Consider the following 22,200-nt stretch of genomic DNA (forward strand, 5'->3'; position numbering starts at 1 on the left):
TGTTATAAAGAATAACAACATTGATGATTCCTTCATATCTTTGAAGCAGATTTTTTTAATACACGATCCTGCTCCAGATTTACAGCAGTTGTCACACATCATTCTAGTTGAACAGTACTATCTGCTCACTTTTTAAGAAACCAGAATTTCTACTTTTTGGCAGGGAAAAGTGTACATAAATAATAGATAATACATAAATAATAATATATAAATACGTATTAAAGGGAATTATGTGATAAACTTATGCAACGTTGAGTATCAATAGTAATAGTTAAACTCATTGGTCTTCTTGTATATTCAAATTCAGGCACCATTTATTATAAATTTGCCCTATTTTAATTATAAAATTAATGAACAGAGAATGCACATAAATTCAATTAACATGTAAATAACAGAAAGACAAGTGCCACCCAAATAGACAAATAACACATTATAAATGCACATAGTAATTGATTTACACAGATCTAGCAAATCTGCTATGTGTCTATCCAGAATCACTTATCTATATTGTAAGCGGCAATATTTTAGCATATGGCTTTTATTGTAATGGTTACACAACAGCTTATTATAATTCATGAATGTTGTATTTTCCATGTATGCCATAATTAGGTATTCATTTTAAACTACAATTTAGTGTTAAATTTACTGTTAAGCTGGAGTTCATGGACTCATATCTGCAAAAATATATTTTTATGGAAATATTAGCAGGAAGCTTGGCAGAATAAGAAACATTAAGTTAATTTGCATGAGAGGGTGAAACTGTTTTTGATGCTCCTGACTCTATTGCCTGAGCTGGGGTGTAGCAATAGCCATAGCAACTGCTATGGGGCCCTGGAGAAGAGTGGGCCCAGGAGACACTTGATGTGTTCACTATTAACGTTGCTTTGTTACTCCACCCTCTGGGTTTTTCTCAGTGCTCATGGATTATAAACAGAATGCATTGCATAAGAATCTAAATTGGCCAGTCAACTCCTATTTATAGGGTAGGGACAGGTAGCATTGCTCAAGAATATCTATTTTGCTATGGGGCCCCATAATCTCTGGCTACGCCACTGTCCAACAGTCAGCCAGAGTGGACAATGCAGGAGCCACTGCAGTGGTTTGTTGGAGTTCGGAGGTAGATGTGTTTCCGCCATAGGCTTATATGGTAAATGCAATCGCTTGTCAGGACAAATCGTGCAGGTCGGGACTTTGTGTTCCACTGACCGCCATACATCCAACTGACATGTGAACGGATCCAAGTTAATAACATAGGATCTATTGACATCTTCTTGTTAATGTTGGTTCTGATCCAGAAAAACGTTTTGCGTTATGATGTGAACCAAACTTTACTCATGAACTTGAGCAATACTTTCCTGTGTATGTTCTTGGAGCGTTGTGACATTGGGCACAAACCATGACATTTATATCAATAAAATGGATATCTAGGCTTAAAGTAGGGTAAAGGTGCCCATTAATGATGCAATCTTTACTGTACAATTTTACCAAATCCGTGTAGTAGAATGGTAAACTGAGGGAACGTACTTTGATTGGGGTTCTTTTAGGTAGTCACTCATTTTAGATAAAAGTGTCAAGATTGTCTCATTAATGGGCACCTTTAAAGTGTACCAGAGACGAGCGTTATTAAAGATTTTTACTCACCCGGGGCTTCCTCTAGCCCCATAAGCACCACTGAGTCCTTCGCCGTCCTCCCGCATGCTTCAGTTAAGCGGCAATCAGCTCCAGTATTCGGCTTAGTGATGTCAGCAGGGGGCCTTCTGCACATGCCCAGACCTTGTGCAGAAGACTCCAGCTGACGTCACTGAGTCAGACTGGGCCCGACTGAGCCGAATACTGGAGCTGATTGCCGCCTAACGGAGGCACGCAGGAGGACGGTGAGGGATGCATCTGTGCTTATGGGGCTGAAGGAAGCCCCGATTAAGTAAAAATCTTTAATAACACTTGTCTCTGGGTCACTTTAAGCTTTTAGTAGGCATAATTGGTTAGAGTTAGCATTAAAAATGGAATTTCCTTATTGTCAAAAAAGTACTACTCACCAACTGATAATCCTATGCATCCTTTATAGGCAATGTGTTTATCTTAACCTATTAGCAACCGCATTATGCCCTGCCAGGGCATCTTTAAATGGCATATGCCGCTCTGCTGCCTAATGAAGCTATACAGAGTGGCGCAGGGAGATACTTTATATTTACCTGTTCTGGGTGGCTGTATCAGCTTCTCCACCCTCAGCGCTGCACTCCCAGTATCCTCTTCTGAGTTCCAATCACATCATACAACATGATCATAACCCAGGAGATGGTGTCAGTGTTGCAGATCCACCTGGTGGTGGAAGGGGGGGGGGGGGGGTGAAAGAGACTCTTCCATTGCCCCTCTTCCACCACCAGGCGGCGCTGCAATACTGACACCATGCCCTGGATTACAATCACATGCCATATCATGTGCTCAGAACTACAAAGAGGATGTTGGCATTGCCCTAGTAGAGGAGAGGAGATGCCTTCCAGCTGCCTGGAACAGGTAAATATTAAAACTCCCTGTACTGCTCTGCATAGGCCACACTCACTGGATTTCTTTTGAAAGCAAACTGCGCCAGCCACAATGTAATCAATAGTCTTTACAATGAGTCTTTGCAATGAGTGTTCGCTACTACAAAACCTATTGTATAAATTCACGTTGCTGTGACAGCGCTCCTCTTGCAGTCTAAAACTAAACAGAAACACATCCGCACATAGTGCATTACTGCAGTCTCAATAAGCAAATTACATTCATTTCACCCAACACGTGCAATGTGATGTCAAAGTGCTCCACACTTAGTGAGAAACAATCCCCTCCAATCTAGAAGCTCACCAGATGGACACCACCTCAGATTCCAGGTGGGTCTAGCGTGTAGCCTTCAGGCGGCCAACTATAAATCACAGCCTCCACGCTTACTTTTCCATATAGCCATATGACTTCAGATTTATTGCACAGTTCCACATGTAAAACAATTAAAAACATACATAGCGTAATCCAGTATTTAAAATTACAAAGGCCTGCGCAATCCAGCGCACTCACGTGAATAGATGAAAGAAAAGCCTCTCGGGCATCACAGCCCCCTGATGAGTCCTTTGGACGAAACGCGTAGGGCGGAGCCAGGAGCGCTTACGTCACTGGGTAGCGGAGATCTCGTACACATACACTAAGGAGAGCGAAGTGTCGGGACGCCGGTACCGCCAGAGGGGTGTACGACATTGGTGGGCTGTGATGCCCGAGAGGCTTTTCTTTCATCTATTCACGTGAGTGCGCTGGATTGCGCAGGCCTTTGTAATTTTAAATACTGGATTACGCTATGTATGTTTTTAATTGTTTTACATGTGGAACTGTGCAATAAATCTGAAGTCATATGGCTATATGGAAAAGTAAGCGTGGAGGCTGTGATTTATAGTTGGCCGCCTGAAGGCTACACGCTAGACCCACCTGGAATCTGAGGTGGTGTCCATCTGGTGAGCTTCTAGATTGGAGGGGATTGTTTCTCACTAAGTGTGGAGCACTTTGACATCACATTGCACGTGTTGGGTGAAATGAATGTAATTTGCTTATTGAGACTGCAGTAATGCACACTCACTGGATGCCTGGAGAACACTGTATAAGGGTCCCCTGGACCTTGATCAAGCCGGTGCCTTATCTCAGCCGGATTGCTCCCAAGGCTTCAGAATAGCTCCACACAAAACAAAAGAGACGGCACACCTGAGGAAGGATGTAATATCCGTAACATGTAGTGTGCTATCGTTCCAATACAGCAAAGTTTATTGCAGCCAGTGGTGTGCCGTCTCTTTTGTTTTGTGTACTGCTCTGCATACCCTGCCAGACTGGGGAAGCACGCTTCCCCAGAGGAAAAAAAAAAATCAGCCCTTAGCTTCGCTATATGTGGCTGCTAATGGTTTAAACCAAATATGCTATGCCTACGTGTATGGCTTATAGCTACATTTACGGAGTTGATATACCTCCTCAGTGATGCTCTACTAAGGTGGTTGGATTTACTTGGAAAGTGTTACCACAAACTTTCGGCTGTGATGTACCATGTGATTCCAATTTAGCCAGCTGGCCAGTAGGAATCCATGTAGGCAGCTGCTGTGTGCTGCTGTGCTTGTGCAGGAGTTATGAAGCTAGAAGTGTCAAAGGGTATATACAAGAGGTCAGACGTGTGAATGGCAATGCATGCCACCTACAATACAGCAGTGTTCACCAGAATGCTGCCTGCAACAAATAAAAGCAACTGAGGAAAGAGGCAATATTCTAGTAATATGGACTGGTGGTTACATTTTTTCACATCAAAACAATGGTGCAATAACAAACCTACAAGCATCCATTTTTTTCCACGTATTCCTTATGGAGAATCTAACAAGCAACAACTCTATTTTACGTTTTTACATTAACAGTGAACAATAAAAGAAAAAAGTATCTCAGAATTTTCATTTATAATGGGTAAGAATAATTGTTGAATTAATTCGGCACCTCAGTCTCAAACTAACATAATAAAATCTTGTCTTCCAACAAAAACATGTAAAGCCACATTGTGCAGCCATTACAGCAGACAGTTTATGTGGCTCCCACTGGAACAGTGGCTTGGTTTCACTTCACTTGTCAGGATTTTTTTTTGTAAAAGAATTTACATTTCCTGTTCTTAAACTTTCTAGCCTTGAAATATGGATGAATATTAATTAACCGACTTGTGGCTCACTGTAACCTGTGTTAAGGTGTTTTGCAAGCAGTTATGCGCTTGCTGCCTCACTATACCAAGAAATGATTCAGACTCCTGTTAAGTTTTGATACCAGTGTCATGATGTACAAGTTATTTTAGACAGTGTTGGCTATGCTTATGTCATTGTGCTCTCCTAAAACACTGGCTGTTCTGTGTTGTTGATGTGGAAAACATTGACGGTACTGGTTAGGGGTCTTGAATACCTTGTTTCTCCTGATATTAATAGTGGCTCTCAGTTCTCAATCTATTGCATTGGTAGGCGAGGTTAGCCCAGTCAAGCACTTTATATACCGGCAGCTACTTCATCCAATGTAGCCGGTTTCGGTGTGCCTTCATACAACACCACCATTGGGTATTTGTGCAGGTTGGACCAGAGGTATTCCGTGCAGCACTGATGCACCAGGCAAGAACACTGTCTTCATGGAGTTTGTGTGTTCTCTTCATGTATGCATGGGTTTACTCTGGACACACTAGTTTCCTCCCACATCCCACCCCAAAAACATACTGAATAGTTAATTGGTTCCTCTAAAATGATGTCAGGGGCATTGCACTATGATTATAGTAGGGATTGGATTATGAGCTGCTCTGAGGACAGTCAGTGACATGACTGTGTACTCTGTAAAGTGCTGCAGAAGATGCCACTGCTGTATAAATACCTAACAGTATTATGGCAGGATATTAGATTATGACTATAGCAGGAATTCTATTGTGAGCCCCTCTAAAGACAGTCAGTGACATGACTATGTACTCTGTAAAGTGCTGCAGAAGATGCCACTGCTATATAAATACCTAACAGTGTTGTGGCAGAATATTAGACTATGACTATAGCAGGAATTCGATTGTGAGCCCCTCTGAGGACAGTCAGTGACATGACTATGTACTCTGTAAAGTGCTGCAGACATTGTCATTAGCATATAAATACATAATACTATTAACAATATGCAACAAATAACTTATGTGCCAGATGCCTTTTATGTTTTCGGTGTTTGCTGGTTGGCACATTCTTTGAACTGCTTATATGAATATTTCCTGCATTATGTGTGAAAACTATTAAGCCACAACTGGGTAATGAATACTGCTATCATACATCTCTGTTTAATGCTATTTATGCATACTAACATAATGAGGTAAACAGCTTGTTGCAGCCTGCCTGTAACAGCCAATCTGAAATAATCATTATTATTACGATTATGTTACTGATGAAGGGTGATATTTGGCTTTTGTGGGTTATTGGAACAGTACACAGTACTGTTCTTTGCACTCAATTCCCTTAAAGAAGAACTCCAGCCTAAACAAACATACTGTCATTAAGTTACATTAGTTATGTTAATTAAAATAGATAGGCAATATAATCTCTTACCCACCCTGTTTTAAAAGAACAGGCAAATGTTTGATTTCATAAGGGCAGCTATCTTTTTGGTTGAAAGGAGGTGCCAGGGAGCATGAGACACAGTTCCAACTGTCCTGTGTGCGGATCACCCCTCCCAGTTGCTAGGTAACGTGAATAACAACATAGGAAATCCGATCATGCTTTGCACAGTATCAGGGAAAAAAGCCCGGGCAGTTTTCTTTGATGGGTGGAGCTTAGCTAAAAATGCAGCTAAAAATGATGCTTTGGTAAGAAAAACAAAGTTCTGATGCTGTGAAACTGTTAAAGAAAGCCTTTTCAGTTTTGCTAAGTAGATTTTTAGTCCGGAGGTTCACTTTAAGCTCCATGCAGATAGCTGAGTTTGCTGGCCAAAACTGTTGTTCATGATTGTTTACACTGGCAGGCAGGGACTATTCATGCACATTCTACACTGCTGCGCTGCTTGCACTGTCCTAAGAGAGGGAAGGAGGCTGCAGTTTGAGCAACCATGTGTACAGTGCAGCTGTGCATGAGTAGTAGTAATAAGCAGGGGAACTCTGCCTAGCAAAGGCAGAAAGCTTTGGCAAGAGCTGTGCGCTGCTCCACTGCAAGAAGTGCGCATGTGCAGATGGTCAAACAGGAACCAGTTTCAGGAGACAGCAAGTTTTTTGTCCTGACCAGCTGCCTAACAGGTGTCATATTGTGCTATACCACAGCTGGTCCAGCACATGCTGCTGATACAAATACATTGTTTGAGACAGGACAAAAAAGCACCCCTGGCTATATTCCACGCAACGATGCAGACCTTTCATCTCATTCATTTGCTTTTTGTGGCACTTTTATGATAGGATTCTTGAATTAACAGGGTTTCATAAAATTACTTTTGCAGAAGTCCTTTAGGGAGGAACTCTAGAAAATTCACCTGTTTCCCAGGGACCCCAGTGCAGGAGCAATTTATTAAGGAAAATGTGTCTGTGAGTTCTATAAAACAGGTGACTGAAGATCAGTGGTGCCTGTAACAATAAAACTTAATATAGTAAAACATTCAGCTCTCAGGTGATTGTACTTCCTGTCGGGACAACACCTGATGTAAACCTGCTCCCAAAAAGATATTTTGCTAAGAGATATCTAGAAAACTAGTGCTTTAGAGAAGGCAAATTTTATTTTGGATATTCCATGAAGTGACTTGTCTTATAAAATTCTTCCTCTGTACCACGATGGTCGGAGCCATGCTTATGCGCTTTGAGTCCCACGGGAGAAAAGCGCTTTACAAATGTTATTTTTTGTTGTTGTTGTTGTTGTTGTTTCATAAGCACTGGACTACAACTGGCTGTTACACATTTCTTGGAAATTTGCATCTGGAAGACTCAAAAAGCCACATTTGGAAATCTGGCACTTTATTCAGTAGAATGCTTAAAAATGACTCAAGTTCTCTTTCTCCTCATTGGTTTAGTCGACTCCAACTCTTCATGACCATATGTACTTCTGCACAACAGATGTCTCTTTCAATTACATCTCTATGTTAGTATCTTGTCCAAACTCGTCTTAGATTTCCTTCTCAACAACATGCGTCTCATAATCTCTTATAATCTGCTAATAACTAATTTTAGTTTATTTAGGAAATGTTATCTTGGTAAACATTCGCATTAATATCATGGGAAACACAATAAAATGTATGCCATCCTTGTGCTTTTTTCTTCCTTGCCTTTTAAAAAAATATAGTTTTTGAGTGTTTAACGAGGTTTTAAGTCAGTAACAAATGTTTCATTTATCTGTGACCTTACAAAGTAGGTCATCATTACTGAGCCTTGTTTATACTAGATATATAGTGATGGTGTTCATTAGAAAAAAATGATGTGCTACATTTCTGTTTGGGTGACCTTAAGTTTCCAACTTATAGAGGAACGTTCACAGGCGGCCGAGCCATTAGGCAGCTATAAATTTTCGCCTAAGGCGACAGGAAGAGGCAAGGGCGCTTCTGCACTGAGTAGTGAGAGAAGAAATGCCTCTCAGCTGACTCAGGTGTCAGTTTACACAGCAGCAGCAGGGCTGACTGGACTTCAGCTCAATGATTCAAAGAACCACAGTAATGAATGAGTCAGTGAGAGAAGGCACTCATCCTAGTCAGGGATCCGAGGAGTACAGCATCATCAGCTCCTGAGTCCAACTCCTGAGAATTCAGTCCCTCTCTCTCTGCTACTGCTAACTGCGTGGATGTAGAGACTGTGTAGCAGCCAGGCATTGACTTCCCCCCAGGCCGCCTTTCATTCAATGATTTAGGGTTGGTCCTGTGTCTGCTGTATTCAGGTTTGTTGATGTAAGGCAATGTAAAATACTAGGCTAGCTGATAAAAGTGCAATTAGAGGGCAGGCTAGCTGGTAAATATACACAGCATGATGTAGAACTCGTCTAGAGGGTCAGTGGGAAAAAATCTGTCTGGTCTCTCTCCATTGGTATAATGACTGCATGTGCAGATAAGGTCTTAAACAGGTTGAAAAGTTTTGACAGTCCCTAGACTCCAGGAGGGCTGCTTGCTGACTTGTGTAAGAGATTGGCAGACAGCAGTCCTATTACCAGCAACTAGTCTCTGTGTAATGTGGGACTGCAATACAGATAAACTGCTCCATCTCAGGCTATTCTCAGTCTCACTCCACTCCTCCTATCTCTGTATGTGTATAGTGTATGTCTATTGTGTGCTGTGTACAGTGTGCTCTGTGTGTGTGTGTGTGTTGTGTGCAGTGTGTGTACTGTGTGTGTGTGTGTGTGTGTGTGTGTGTATGTTGTGTGCAGTGTGTGTACTGTGTGTGTGTGTGTGTACTGTGCTGTGCGTGTCTAAAGTGTGTGTGTGTGTGTGTGTGTGTACTGTGTATAGTGTGTATGTTGTGTGCAGTGTGTGTACTGTGTGTGTGTGTGTATGTTGTGTGCAGTGTGTGTACTGTGTGTGTGTGTATAGTGTGTGTACTGTGCTGTGCATGTCTAGTGTGTGTGTGTGTGTGTGTGTGTGTACTGTGTATTGTGTGTATGTTGTGTGCAGTGTGTGTACTGTGTGTGTGTGTGTATGTTGTGTGCAGTGTGTGTGTGTGTGTGTGTGTGTATAGTGTGTGTACTGTGCTGTGCATGTCTAGTGTGTGTGTGTGTGTGTGTACTGTGTATAGTGTGTATGTTGTGTGCAGTGTGTGTACTGTGTGTGTGTGTGTACACTGTGTGTGTGTGTGTGTATAGTGTGTGTGTGTGTACTGTGTGTGGTGTGTGTGAGTGCATGCCGCAATAAGTATATTTTATGGTGAAACGCTCTGCTGCATAACAACTATTTTCTGGTGAACCCATGCCGCAATAAGTACATTTTCTGGTGAAACACTGCTGCATTATGATTTTCGGGGGTCTTGGGGGTGGGGTTCACCACAGGAGTGGTGTTCACCATGAGGGGTGCGGGGTATGGGACTGGGGGCAATCACGGGGGGGGGGGGGGGGGGTGCCACAGGATTTCTCGCCTGGAGTGACAAAATGGCTAGAGACGCCCCTGGGAACGTTAATGTTCATAAGCTAATGAATACAGTTGATTATTTTTGCAGTATTCAATTTGTCACTATTTAGTCAATGATTGCTTATTGTAACAATTTACCTCATCCTTTATCAGTGATGTCCACTTCTTTAATGCTGGCAAGGTGTGGAATGTTTTTTTTTCTTTTTGATAAGTGAGCAGGAACATCTACACAATACACAATGCTAGCTGCCTGTCAGCCCTGCTGATCTCTTTGGCTGCAGAATTGTCTGATTCACACACCTGAAAGAAGCATACAGCTAATGTAGCCAGACTTCACTCAGAGCACCTGGTCTGCATGCTTGATCAGGGTCTGTGGCTTAACCACTTTACGACCGCTTAAAGCCAATTGGCGGTTGCAAAGTGGCTCCCCCAGGACCGCGTAACGCCAAAAGTCCTGGTGGAGTGGTTTGCAGGGGATTGTGCAGGCTGATGAATGATGGAGCTCCGCTCTGTCAACAGTGTGCTGGCGGTGATCGCCGCTAGTAGACTGCAAAAAGTACAAAAACACCCGGTTGTTTACGTGTACAGCGCTGTGATCTACAGTAGTGCTGTACGGGGACAGTTCTGTCACTGAGCTGTCCCCTCGGGTGGCTGATGCCTATGAGAGCCGATCTCCTATGATTGGCTGTCGGGTAGGGAAAGGGATGGTGGAAGGGAAAATTTAAAGAAAAATGAAGAATTTAATTAAAATAAATTAACAATAAAATTAATTTAAAAAAACAACATACATTATAGCAGCAACCAGATGCCGCCAACTGAAAGCTCTGTTGGTGGCAACAAAAGGAAGTCAAATTCATTAGTGTGCTAAGTTAAGCTCTTAAAGCTGCAGAGCACCAATTTGAAAAAAAATGCAGGTTAAAGGATCAGAAGCAGAGGATCAGCAAAACAACCAGGCAGTTTGCATTGTTTAAAAGGAAATAAATATATCCTCCATATAAATAATCTCACTTTAGGTGTAACTTAATGTAGAAATGAGTATCCTAAATAATTTATTATTTTGCACTAAATGTCATTACAGTTCCTCTTTATGTCATTTGAACGGGGTCTTCCATAATGGTTGGAAAATGACTATTTAAAATGTGCACCTCCATCAGTTAACATATATGTACATTTTCGGAAAGCCATATATGAGCATGAGAGTGCATTTTATTGCATTTTAGCTAAATAGAAAACATTAAGCTATAAAATGAATTGTAACTAACCTTTTTTCTGAAAACTAGTTACACTACTAGTATGTCAGTAATATATTATTTAGTAATGTTTTGCTATGGTTACTTCATATTTGCTGTAAAGCCCGGATTCTCACATTTTATTCAATTTGTCAGTATTGCCATTTTCAGTAGAAAATTGCTTTCTATTGTGCCACCTTACTTGATTTTTTTTTTTTTTTGTGGTTCATTGAACCTTGAAAGATTTCCTTTACAGCACTGAAAGAATGTGTAGCTATCTGGTTCACCAACAATGTTTTATTGGGCAATTCTTGTATCTTGTACTGACTGTCTTGCCATTGGGTTAAAATAAGATTTTTCAAGGCTTCCTAATTCTTTTTTGTTGTACTTACTGTCTGGTAATGCAGTATTTTAAGTGCACATAAGAGAAATGTGACCAAGCAAACTTTTAATTTACTTCAGTGTTGGCTAAAAATCATTTATAAAGCTGGTAAAACAGACATTTCAATAAGAGCACATACTTAAGGGCTGGTTCAGAAGGGGCGTTTTTGTGGCGTTTAACGCAGCGTTTCAGACGCAGCGTTTTTTGGGATCTACTGCCATCCCATGCAAGTGAATGGGAGCGTTTAGAGCTGGCTTTTGCAGGCTTTCATGAAAGCCTGGCAGTAGATCCCAGCGTTGCGTCTAGTCTCAAAAGCAGCATGCTGCTTTCAGAGGCAGTAAACGCGAGGAAACAATAGCAGAGACCAGAACTGCTAGCCTTGAACGCTTTTCAAAAGCTTTCAAAAGCTAGCTTTTAAACGCTGGCGTTTAAATGCTGGCGTTTGAACGCAATGCCAAGCAAAAGCTCAGCAGACGCCCGTGTGAACCAGCCCTTAAGCACACACAGTATTTCAGATATATTAAAACAAGGGGACCTCATTAAGGGTTCTGAGCTGCAGAATCAGGCAATATGCTAAAAAATAACACAACACAATGAAATAGCAGCTTGCTGAACATGCTTGTACCTGCTATTGAGATTGGAATACGGTAAGGCCAGGAACATTTATAAGGAACTCTGGGTTACTCAGACAGGTTTGCAAAAGTACCTGTCTCTAGTATTCGTTATTAGAATGTATGTAGCCAGTAAAATGGGAGGGTTGCATTAGATAAGTGACCCCTTATGGTTGTTAGCAGCACTGGTCACCTGTATGACAGTTGTTCATGGCTCCCAGAAGCCAAACCAACTTTCAGGCTTGTACAAGCTATCAGTAACATAGTTGATTTTTATAAAAACAGACATTATTTTGTCCATCTAGTTCAATTTGTATATGAAAAACTATCTTGCTACCTTAGTGACTTTAAAGAGCCCAGAGAAAGGTGTAAAGCTGGGTCTACATGTGCCGATGTATCTTATCAATCCGATAAGATCTGACAGGTCCGATCCCGCCGCGGCCGATTCCCCGCTCGTTCCCGCGAGCGAACAATAGTGGGGAATCGAGCGGAAGATAAGCGGCGCTGGCGGGGACGAGCGGGTATCGAATCTGACGCACGCGCGGTCGAGCGGGGACGCGGCGGGTGCACACGGGGATGTGGAAGAGTCGATCCGGCGGCTAATCGAGCCGCCGGATCGCTCCGTGTAGATGGAGCATAAAACCCATCACAATCCTGGGTTGACATGCCAGTCAAGATTTCTAGAATAACTTGACCACTCCCCTCAGCACTTTTATTTCCCTTAAAATCTAAGAGGATCATTTTAAAACACCACAAATTTGAAAGGGCGTGGCTATCTCCCCTATTGATTTTAGCGGCTGTACAGAAATCTTGGCGCACTCAGTATTATACTGGCACCTGCTATAATAGTGGCTACAATTTGTAGCCATTATTTGTAGCTGCTATGTTCTACTGTATGTATAGCCGCTATCGCAGCTACAAATTGTAGCCGCTGTTTGTAGCTGCTATTTCCTATGTATAGCCACTGTAGCGGCTGCTCACAGAGGGGGAGAAGAAGGGAGACAGAGCGGGGAGACAGGGGAGAGGGGTAGTTAAGGGTGAGGCACCACCAAGATGGGTTAAGGGTTAGGCACCACCGGGGATGGAGTGAAGGGTAAGGTGGCACCAGGGGGGTTAAGGGGTAGGCACCACCAAGGGGGGTTGAGGGTTAGGCACCACCAGAGGAGGGTTCTGTGTAAGAATAGGGAGAGGTTAGGTCATAATAGAATATCAGTAAATATTACCGAGATTTTACTATATGAATGTAGTAGAACATCGGTAAAACTACCGATATTCTACTACCATTATCCTGCGCCCTTTTAAACATGGAGCTTTTTCAAATGTATGTAATCTAAGTCCCAGCAGGACTTGCATGACTACCCTTGTTTAGGAAATGTATGTAACATGGGGTTAATTCACAAAACTTACTCATGCATTATCTCTCCTTATTAGACTTAAAGGAAACCAGAGACCAAATAAAAAAAAAAAAAAGTTTTATATATACCTGGGGCTTCCTCCAGCCCCATGCGCAAAGATTGCTCTCACACCGCCGTCTTCCACTGCCAGCAACTCCGGTATCGGGTCCCGTTAGTTCAGCCAGTTGCAGCCAGTCTGCGCAAGTGAAGTGTGCCCTCTACATATCTCTCCGGCGGCCGCCGTCTCTGGTAAACTTTAACTCATGATTTATTTCTCTTTATCTGACGCTCGTCAATTTTCCTGGCAGATTCAATATAATCAAATTTGATGGAGATTGATGCCACAACATGGCTGCCTGCTTCTAATTTTGGTTGATTTCTGGCCAAAATCGATCAAAAATAGCTATCATTCCAGACTGAAGCTATCACTCAAAAGGGGGGCGATCAGGTTTGCAGTGGCCTGTCCCCATCTGAAATGTTCTCTCTCAGGCCCGTGCAGATTGTTGGCAATCTGCATGGGCCTACAGGATCCCCTGATGATGCCAGTAGGTGAAACTATTTAGGAAGGAGACGAGTGGCACCTTTTCTTTCCAATCTGCGTGGATTGTGTTACAGAGCACATTCTACTTTTGGGGTTCCCTATGCTATAGGGCCCCATATGTGAGTTTTTATTTTCATTAATTTTATGGAATTATTGGATGTTTTTAGATAAATTAAACGGTTTACACTTAGATGGTTTGTCCTATTTATTCTTTATCTGGATTGTATGTATCCGGTGGATCACCATATAGGACGTTCATCAATCCATGTTCCGACTATTGGAGACTACATGAGAGTGTGGATATAGTAGGAGTTGCCTGAACTGTACATCTAGCCACCTAAGCCTTGTAGTTCGGGCACCTTCTGGCTGGTAAGACTTTCATTTACTTGGTGATGGTGAAGTTTCACTGAAGCCTGACGACAACAGGGTGTTTTAAGATTGTCTGATGAATGGTTTAAGAACTTTTTAAGCGCTGATAAACCTGTTTGCTTATCTCATGTATTACCTCTCCTTAGCTGATGGAAAAAGTAAGTAAGGTGCGATATTCAATGAGATAATGTTTGTGACTCAACCTCATATGTGTACTCTTTGTAAAGATATCCTGTTATCACCTGAATTAGTTATGAATCGTATGAATAAAATACCATAGTTTTGTGAATATGCCAGTACAAACAAAAGTAAGTGTATGATTCAGGCTTGGTTCCCATCTGCCCTCACACCATGTGTGGCCAGCTCGAACAGACAGGTTAGTGTCCGCTCCTATAGTCCACTGTGGTCCTGCTGGCGCCCAATGCAGATGCATTACCTTCATAGGCTATATGGGGAACTCATCCGTCTGCTCCAGATTATTGTGGATGGCACAGAAGTGGATCAGTTGCCAACTGACAAGTGTGAATGGCTATAAAATAGGAGCCGTTCACTGTCAGTTTTGCGATGAGCGGAGAATGGACAAAAAATGGCTATTCTCAGCTCAGGATTGATTACCGCCAAATCCTTTAGGCGGTTTCATTTGTGTGATGGCCAATCATTAGGGAGCATTACTCAGGCAAAAGCCAGAGCAATGCTCCCATATCCCGGGCGATGGAGAGTGAGGTTTTGTGCTGTCCTTCAGCACCACAGCACTGCTGCCTCACTCCCCCAAGAGATGGATGCGCACCTGTTGCAAGTGCCTGCACTTACTGCTGAACATCCGTTTACTCTCGCCGCAATTTGCGTCGCTGTAATTGACTTTGAGCCCTGGCAAAGCATCTTTAAAGGACTTATGAGGCCAAGAATTGAGAAAAAAAATAAAAAAAGTTAGCTACCTGCGTCAGCTTGTAAGGCACGGAGGACGCCGTCCGCGCCCTCCGTGCCGTTCCGCCGGGTCCCCGCCGCTCAATAGCCCCCCGAACGATCCCCGATCGCGCGGCCCGGGTTGGGCTCTCCAGCCTGTACAAAGATGGCGGCCGGAGCTGGCCGCGGCTGCGCAGTACGCATAGCCGCGAGTGCGGCTGCGCAGCTCTAAGGCCAACACCCCCCCCCCGAGCCATGTAACAGGCTGTATTTTTTTCTCTATTCTTGGCCTCGTAAGTCCTTTAACAGCTAAAATTGTAGAGATACATAATGAAAATATACATAATATTATTTCCCTCATGTGTTTTATGGTCTTATCTGCACTTTCAAGATGGAGGGCTCTTTTCTTCACAAAAACATAAATGAAGTGTTGTGCGTCACAACCACTTCTGAGTACAGTTGAAATGTTGTGTGACATTTAATAAGTGAGCTTGTTAATATCTTCTCTGTACATTAAGCCCACACACTTTTCTTTGAGGTGAAAATGTTGTAGATAAGAAAAAAGCTAAAAATAAATGAAATACTTCCAGACCAGGTAGGGTGCTGTCAAAAAAGTGTTTTCTCAGATACATCAGACATTTAGATGATTACACAAATATAGTTATAATTGTTAGCAGTGCACTAAAATTCAGGTGTACTTTTGATAGAGAATATGTCCATTTAAGTCAAGTTTAAAGTAGTATTATACTCAATTTTCATCTATAGATCTATGGTCTAAACTAAAGCATTGAACACAGCATAAAATGAACACCTAAAACCAAGCGTTTTACCTCATTTAGCTGCTAATTGATATGCTTTCCTTTGCAGACCAGCATTATCAGATTTGTTTGCATATGTATGCTAAGTACACATAATACAATTTTCTGTCAGATTTACCTGTCAGATCCATTTTTTTCCAACATGTCCGATCTGAAGTTTGTGGAAATAGATTGGAAAATCAATTGAGATACAGATCGATCTAGCAGGTAAATCTGCCAGAAAATCGTATTGTGTTATACATAGTGTAAACAAGGTGGAACGTTTCCTGGTGTATCCAAAGGTAGCGTAATTGATCACTACTTAATTAGAAGTCAATCTGATAATTTGCGTTGCAGCCAGCAGTGATGTCAGGTAGCTTCAGTGAGGTGTAAATATGCATTGAAATTGCATCAGAGTAGTTTTAAAGTGTTGCAATATTGGAAAGAAAAGAGAGAATCCGTGCACCATCCGTCCACTTTAGTGCATTTTATTCTTGCCAAGTGGATTGCATTACCGCGTATAGGAGATCTGCATAGTTGTCATCTGTAGCCCAATCGGTGGTGGTAAGGTGATGGTGGGGGCATCTGGCACCAGTGTAGGACCTGCGACAGCCGTTTTGCGTCCACCCAGACACTTGGTCAAGCTGCACGTCTTCGTGGAACGCAGCATGACCAATCGCCCGGGTGGATGCGAAACGGCCGTCGTAGGTCCCACACTGGTACCTGATGCCCTCACCATCACCACACCACCACCGATTGGGCTATAGATGACCACTATGCAGATCTCCTATACACTTTGCAAGAATAAAATGCACTAATGTGGAAGGATACTGCCCGGAATCTTTCTTTTCTCTTTAATATTGCAATATATCAGGAGTCTTCCTTCAATCTTGTCCAAGGAGCACACAGACCTTCCACGCATGTGCAGTAAACCCGGACTGATGCGACTGAGCAAGTTACCGGGGCTGATCACAGCTGAACGGCAGACCGCAGGAGGACTGCGTGGGATACAGACTTGTTTATGCAGCAGGAGGAAGCCGTGTGTGAGTATTAAATCTGCTTTTATCCACAGCTCTGGTTTCCTTTAAAGTGTTTCATATCCATTGTTGACTGTGTTTAATGCATTAGGACTAAAAAATAGTGTTAAGTGTAATCCCACAAAAAAAAAAACCTGGTAATCAAGCATAGGGAGTATTTGATCACTTTCACAGAATTGATTTACTATCACCTATCAGATCAGTTCATTTAAGGTGTGTACATATGCTAGATGGAAATCGAACATGGCATCATTCATGGTCGCCTCCTCCAAGAGTGATGCATGTGTACAGATGTCCCATACGCTTGGTAATGCAGAATGCCTGACCTATAAATGACACCGAACATTTATATCACACTTTTCTCCTGGTGGACTCAAAGCGCCAGAGCTGCAGCCACTAGGGCACGCTCAATAGGCAGTAGCAGTGTTAGGGAGACTTGCCCAAGGTCTCCTTATGGAATAGGTGCTGGCTTATTGAACAGGAAGAGCCGAATGCACTATCCAGTGCCTGTAAAATGACAGTGACCCCTGAATGCAGTGTTTCCCTCCTCACCCACTGCACCATGCGCATCGCCATTGTCCCTCCTCATCACCCCACAGAAACATGCGCTATGCTCTACATTATCAGAATTGGGCATCTGTACAGCTCTACACCCTTGAACTGTCACCCAAAGGATCAGGACTCAACATGTTCGGTTGACCACCACTGTGCTTGTGTACACACTTTACAAATGCAGACTGCTTGTTAATTGGAATTATGGTCAGGAGCAGTAGTAAACTCTTATTGATTGAATAGTGTGTTGATTAATGTTGACAGTTTTATTCTACATCAAATGATAGTGCAATCTGTTTTCAATCAGATTTCAGCAGGGGTCTGTTGAGGAAGATTACATACTGGCGTGCAATTAATTAATTGTGTGTATAAATTAGACAGCAGTCAATCTGTATATGGCTATTTTAATTTACCTGCCTGTGCCGACTGCTTTCAAAAAAGGCTACCCAGAGATCTTTACTGAAAATCTACAAGGTTGGAGATTGCTAGAGAACTTACCTGATCTAGCAAACCTAGCATGAATTTCTTATGAATAAGTTTGGTGTTAAATCGAAGGACATTTGTAAACCTCTCCTGGGTCTTAGCAGAACCAAGAGTGGATTGCTAAAGGGTCCTACAGCTGCAATCACATGCATGTATCTCAATAAACCTAATACAACCAAGACTTATTGCAAACATTTCTCACTGCAGATTTGCACATGACTTCAGTGACATGAATACTATTTCAGTAATGTTTTTTTTAATTAAAAACAGAAATGTGCCTTCTTAAAACAGAAGGTATTTGCAATTATTCAGGTAGGAGTGAGCATAGCTAACCACACCTTCACCTGTAATGCAATGATATTTTAGCTTGTTAATTGTACAGAGCCACAACAATCCAACATGTATACATACTGTTTCAGACTGGTTGGTTTTCATCAGTGCATGACATGGATTAATGTTGCTCTATGGGGTAGGACTTGAAACACCCAGAGTTAAAGATTGCCCAGCAAGCTCATGGTGAACCAGAACTCATTGGAGTATGTAAGGGGCTACAATGGACCAAAAAGCCCTTTTACTAAAATGCTTTGAAAACAAAAGTTTTCTTTCTTAAAACAAAAAGAATTTGCGATAATTCAGGTTGGAGTGAGCTCCGGGATTTCTCCCAGTGCATCACTTCTGAATATATGCAAATTAATCATTGTTGTTTCTGTAAGCTAAACACACCTCCAAATCCTTTGGAATGCAATAATGTGTCAGCTTGTTAATTGTACAGAGCCACAATAATACAACATGCATACAGACTGTTTCAGACTGGCTGGTCCTCATCCATGCATTGCATGGATTAATGTGGCTCTATGGGGTACGACCTGAAAAACCCAGAGTTACAGACTTCCCAGCAACCTCATGATAAACCCGAACTCCTAGGGTCTTAAGAGGGCTTTTTGGTCTTTTCTTTTGTAACCCCTTACACACTCCTAGGCGTTCTGGTTCACCATGAGTTTGCTGGGCAATCTGTGACTTTTAATAAAAGTTAGCAATCTAGAAAGCTATGCTAAATATAAAACCATTAGCAGCAATCCATGCTTAAGTCTGTCATTATCTAGACAAAGACAAAACGTTTGCCACCCAATAGAAGTCATTATTTATTGATTGAGATTGTAGGCTCGCAAGGGCTTACCCTTTTGTGCCTTGGAATTTGTTATACATTTTGTTAATCATGTTATTTTTGCCACTGTAATTACCAATTCTGTATTGTGTATATTTGTGTACACCATTGTCTGCATTGTTTTGTAACCCATTTTTTTACTGTGTACAGCACCACAGAATTTTTTGACGCTTTATAAATCAATATTAATTATTATTATTATTATTATTCTGGTTAATAACTTCTCCATGGCTCTCCAGAGTTCTCCAGAGCTTCAGGGAACCTTAGTAATTCAAGCCCAGTATATAGAATTGTGTCAGGCCAGAAAAGTGTTGAGCAGGATACACTTTATGGTGATACAAAATGTAGTAAGTGTTTGAAGCTAAACATAAAATGGCAATATTTGCTTTCATTGTGAAGGTATTAAATAGCCGAGGTCCTGAAGGTGAAACTCAATCTATTTTTTGAATAGAATAGCAGGACTTACAATCTCCCTTAGGTCTTCAGTTGGTGTCTCTTTTGAAGATATTTTACCTCACCTCCTGCCCCTATAACAATTCTCCAGGGACATTTATTCTTAAATTCTTTTCTGATTTTGAAATTCAACTTGCTTTCTATCCTGCTGCCATACAGACACATCATATGATGAAAAAGCTCTCTTAGGGCCCTTCTCCACTTGCCATGTTTTGATCTAATTTTCAGATTGGATACAACTTATCGATTAAAGGATACCTTGATTAACAAAGTAATTAGTTTGCCCTTTTACCACTTGTACAATTGGATTTTTACCTAAATGCCGGTGCAGTGCTTGCTGCATTTTACCTGCATTGGTGTTTGGGTTAAATCTATGCAAGCACAAGAAAACTGTTTAGCAAATATGGTTCTATATGATTCTCTTACAATTCAGAAACATAAAAATTGATACAGCTGTTTTTCTCCCTCTCTCGTGTACACAATTATGATGCATTATTACTGCTATAAAAGTGCCAAAAGTGCTAAAACTTGCACGGTGGAGAGAATGGCTAAAATCACATCACATGTATGCAATCATCACAGTTGTGATTGGAAGAGGGCCCCTAGGGTGCTTAAAGTGAACCTCCGGACTAAAAATCTACTCAGCAGAACTGAAAAGGCTTGGCATTTCTTTAACAGTTTCACAGCATCAGAACTTTGTTTTTCTTACCAAAGCATCATTTTAGCTGCATTTTTAGCTAATCTCTACCCATCAAAGAAAACTGCCCGGGCTTTTTTTCCCTGATGCTGTGCAAAGCATGATGGGATTTCCTATGTTGTTATTCACGTTGCCTAGCAACTGGGAGGGATAATCAGCACACAGGACAGTTGGAACTGTGTCTCATGCTCCCTCTCACCTCCCATTAACCAAAAAGATGTCTGCCCTCATGAAATCAAACATTTGCCTGATCTTTTAAAACAAGGCAGGTAAGAGATTATATTACCTATCTATTTTAATTAACATAACTAATGTAACTTAATGACAGTATGTTTGCTTAGGCTGAAGTTCCTCTTTAAACACCTTCAGGTTTGATTCACAAAGCGTACTTATTTTTCACTTAACTGTAAGGAGAGCTATTGCATGAGATAAATAAATAAGGAGAGTTAATGCATGAGATAAACAAATAAGGAGAGTTAATGCCTGGGATAAAAAGAAAAGGAGAGATAATTCATAAGATAAACAGAGGAGGATAGATAAATCATGAGTTAAGTAAATTAAGGAAAAATAAACCATGAGTTACGTCAATTAAAGAGAGATAAATCATGAGTTAAAGCGTAACTGTCAGGCATCAAATCAAAAATCAATTATTTCGTTTTATCTAGTAAACAAGTAATAAGGATGCAAACTAGGCAACACAAAAGTTTAAAATCATTCTTACTTGTCCATCAAAGATCAATCCCCAGTTTCCCTGGCTCTAATTTGGTACATCTGCTGCACAAAGGAAGTTTCAGGGCATGCTGGGTTTTCTTTTTTTCTTCTTTACTTTTCCCTCAGACTCAACTAATGCAGCCCGATTGGCTGAAGCCTCTTTCCATCCATTTTTCTCTTCCACACCTCTGTTCCTCTCTGATTAGCCAATATTTCTCATGCTGAGAAGCTGCAGAGTCACACAATGACAATGCACTTTCTATTGCAGAGCTGGGTGGGAGTGTCTGAAGACTTGGAGGAGGGCGGCCAATGCAAACACAGACAGAGTAAGAGAGGAAATGATGTCAGGATTGGCTTCAAAATAGACAGAGTCAAGATGGAAAATCCTAAGAAGGATTTTCTTTTTTTTTTTTCTACTATAGAAACATCACTAAAATCAAAATGTGGGATACATATGTTATGTAAGTGGAACAAGTATTTATCTACTTTTACATGTGTTTTTTTTCCTGAGATAGTATGGCTGACAGCTCCTTTTTAAGTTAAATAGGGAAAGATAAATCATGAGTTAAGTCAGTTAAGGAGAGATTGTAAGTTATTAAATTGTAAGTTAATAAGTGAGGTGAGATTATGCAATAGAAAAACTTTCTGAAATTAGCCCTCATATGGGTTGCATTGTGCAATACATGAACACACTACCCATACATTGCAACTGTGACAGATCCTGTTATCCTAACACAGTCTACAGTGGATTTCTGCATGAACATGTGAAAACAATTGACTATGCTATGAATTAACATTTGTGTTTTTACTTGCAGAGTAGTTGCCGCATTAAGTGTGCATTTAAGCACGTGCGTCACGCAACACACATAATGGGGTGTGTAAAACAATAAAAACCTGACAGAGGCATACATTTTACCTGCTTTATCCAAAATTAATAAGAAAAATGTTTGGCTAGAGTTCTATTTTAATCTTCATCTGTTATGTGTATTCTTTTATGTGATAACTTTGAAGATGTGAAGCGTTACAGTAATGAGTTCTAGCACGCAAAGTGCATTGTTTCAGCAATGTTTTGGTTGCATTAAAACAAAAAATACCAAGATGTAAATGGGTACAAAGTAAACACAAGAATATTGATCTATGGCCATATCCTGTTGCTATAAAAATCAATTTGGATTATTTTTTCCTGCTAAACCAAATTAGGATTCACCTATAAAGGATTTTTGTCTTCTTGTAGATCAGGTGGGGGGTTCTGAGATTGCAGGGATTTTCATTTGTTCCAACTAAATGGACTAGTCTTTTTTTCTTT

The 22,200-nt window shown here is 41.3% G+C and overlaps 1 protein-coding gene across 4 annotated transcripts in view; it reads left to right on the forward strand.

Moving 5' to 3' along the window:
• Positions 1-22,200, forward strand: part of PCSK5 (proprotein convertase subtilisin/kexin type 5) — a 639,880-nt gene that overhangs the window by 117,154 nt on the left and 500,526 nt on the right. The gene's annotated exons all lie outside the window — the stretch shown is intronic.

Source organism: Hyperolius riggenbachi, chromosome 1 (genome assembly GCF_040937935.1).
Source record: "Hyperolius riggenbachi isolate aHypRig1 chromosome 1, aHypRig1.pri, whole genome shotgun sequence".
Taxonomy (NCBI): Eukaryota; Metazoa; Chordata; class Amphibia; order Anura; family Hyperoliidae; genus Hyperolius; species Hyperolius riggenbachi.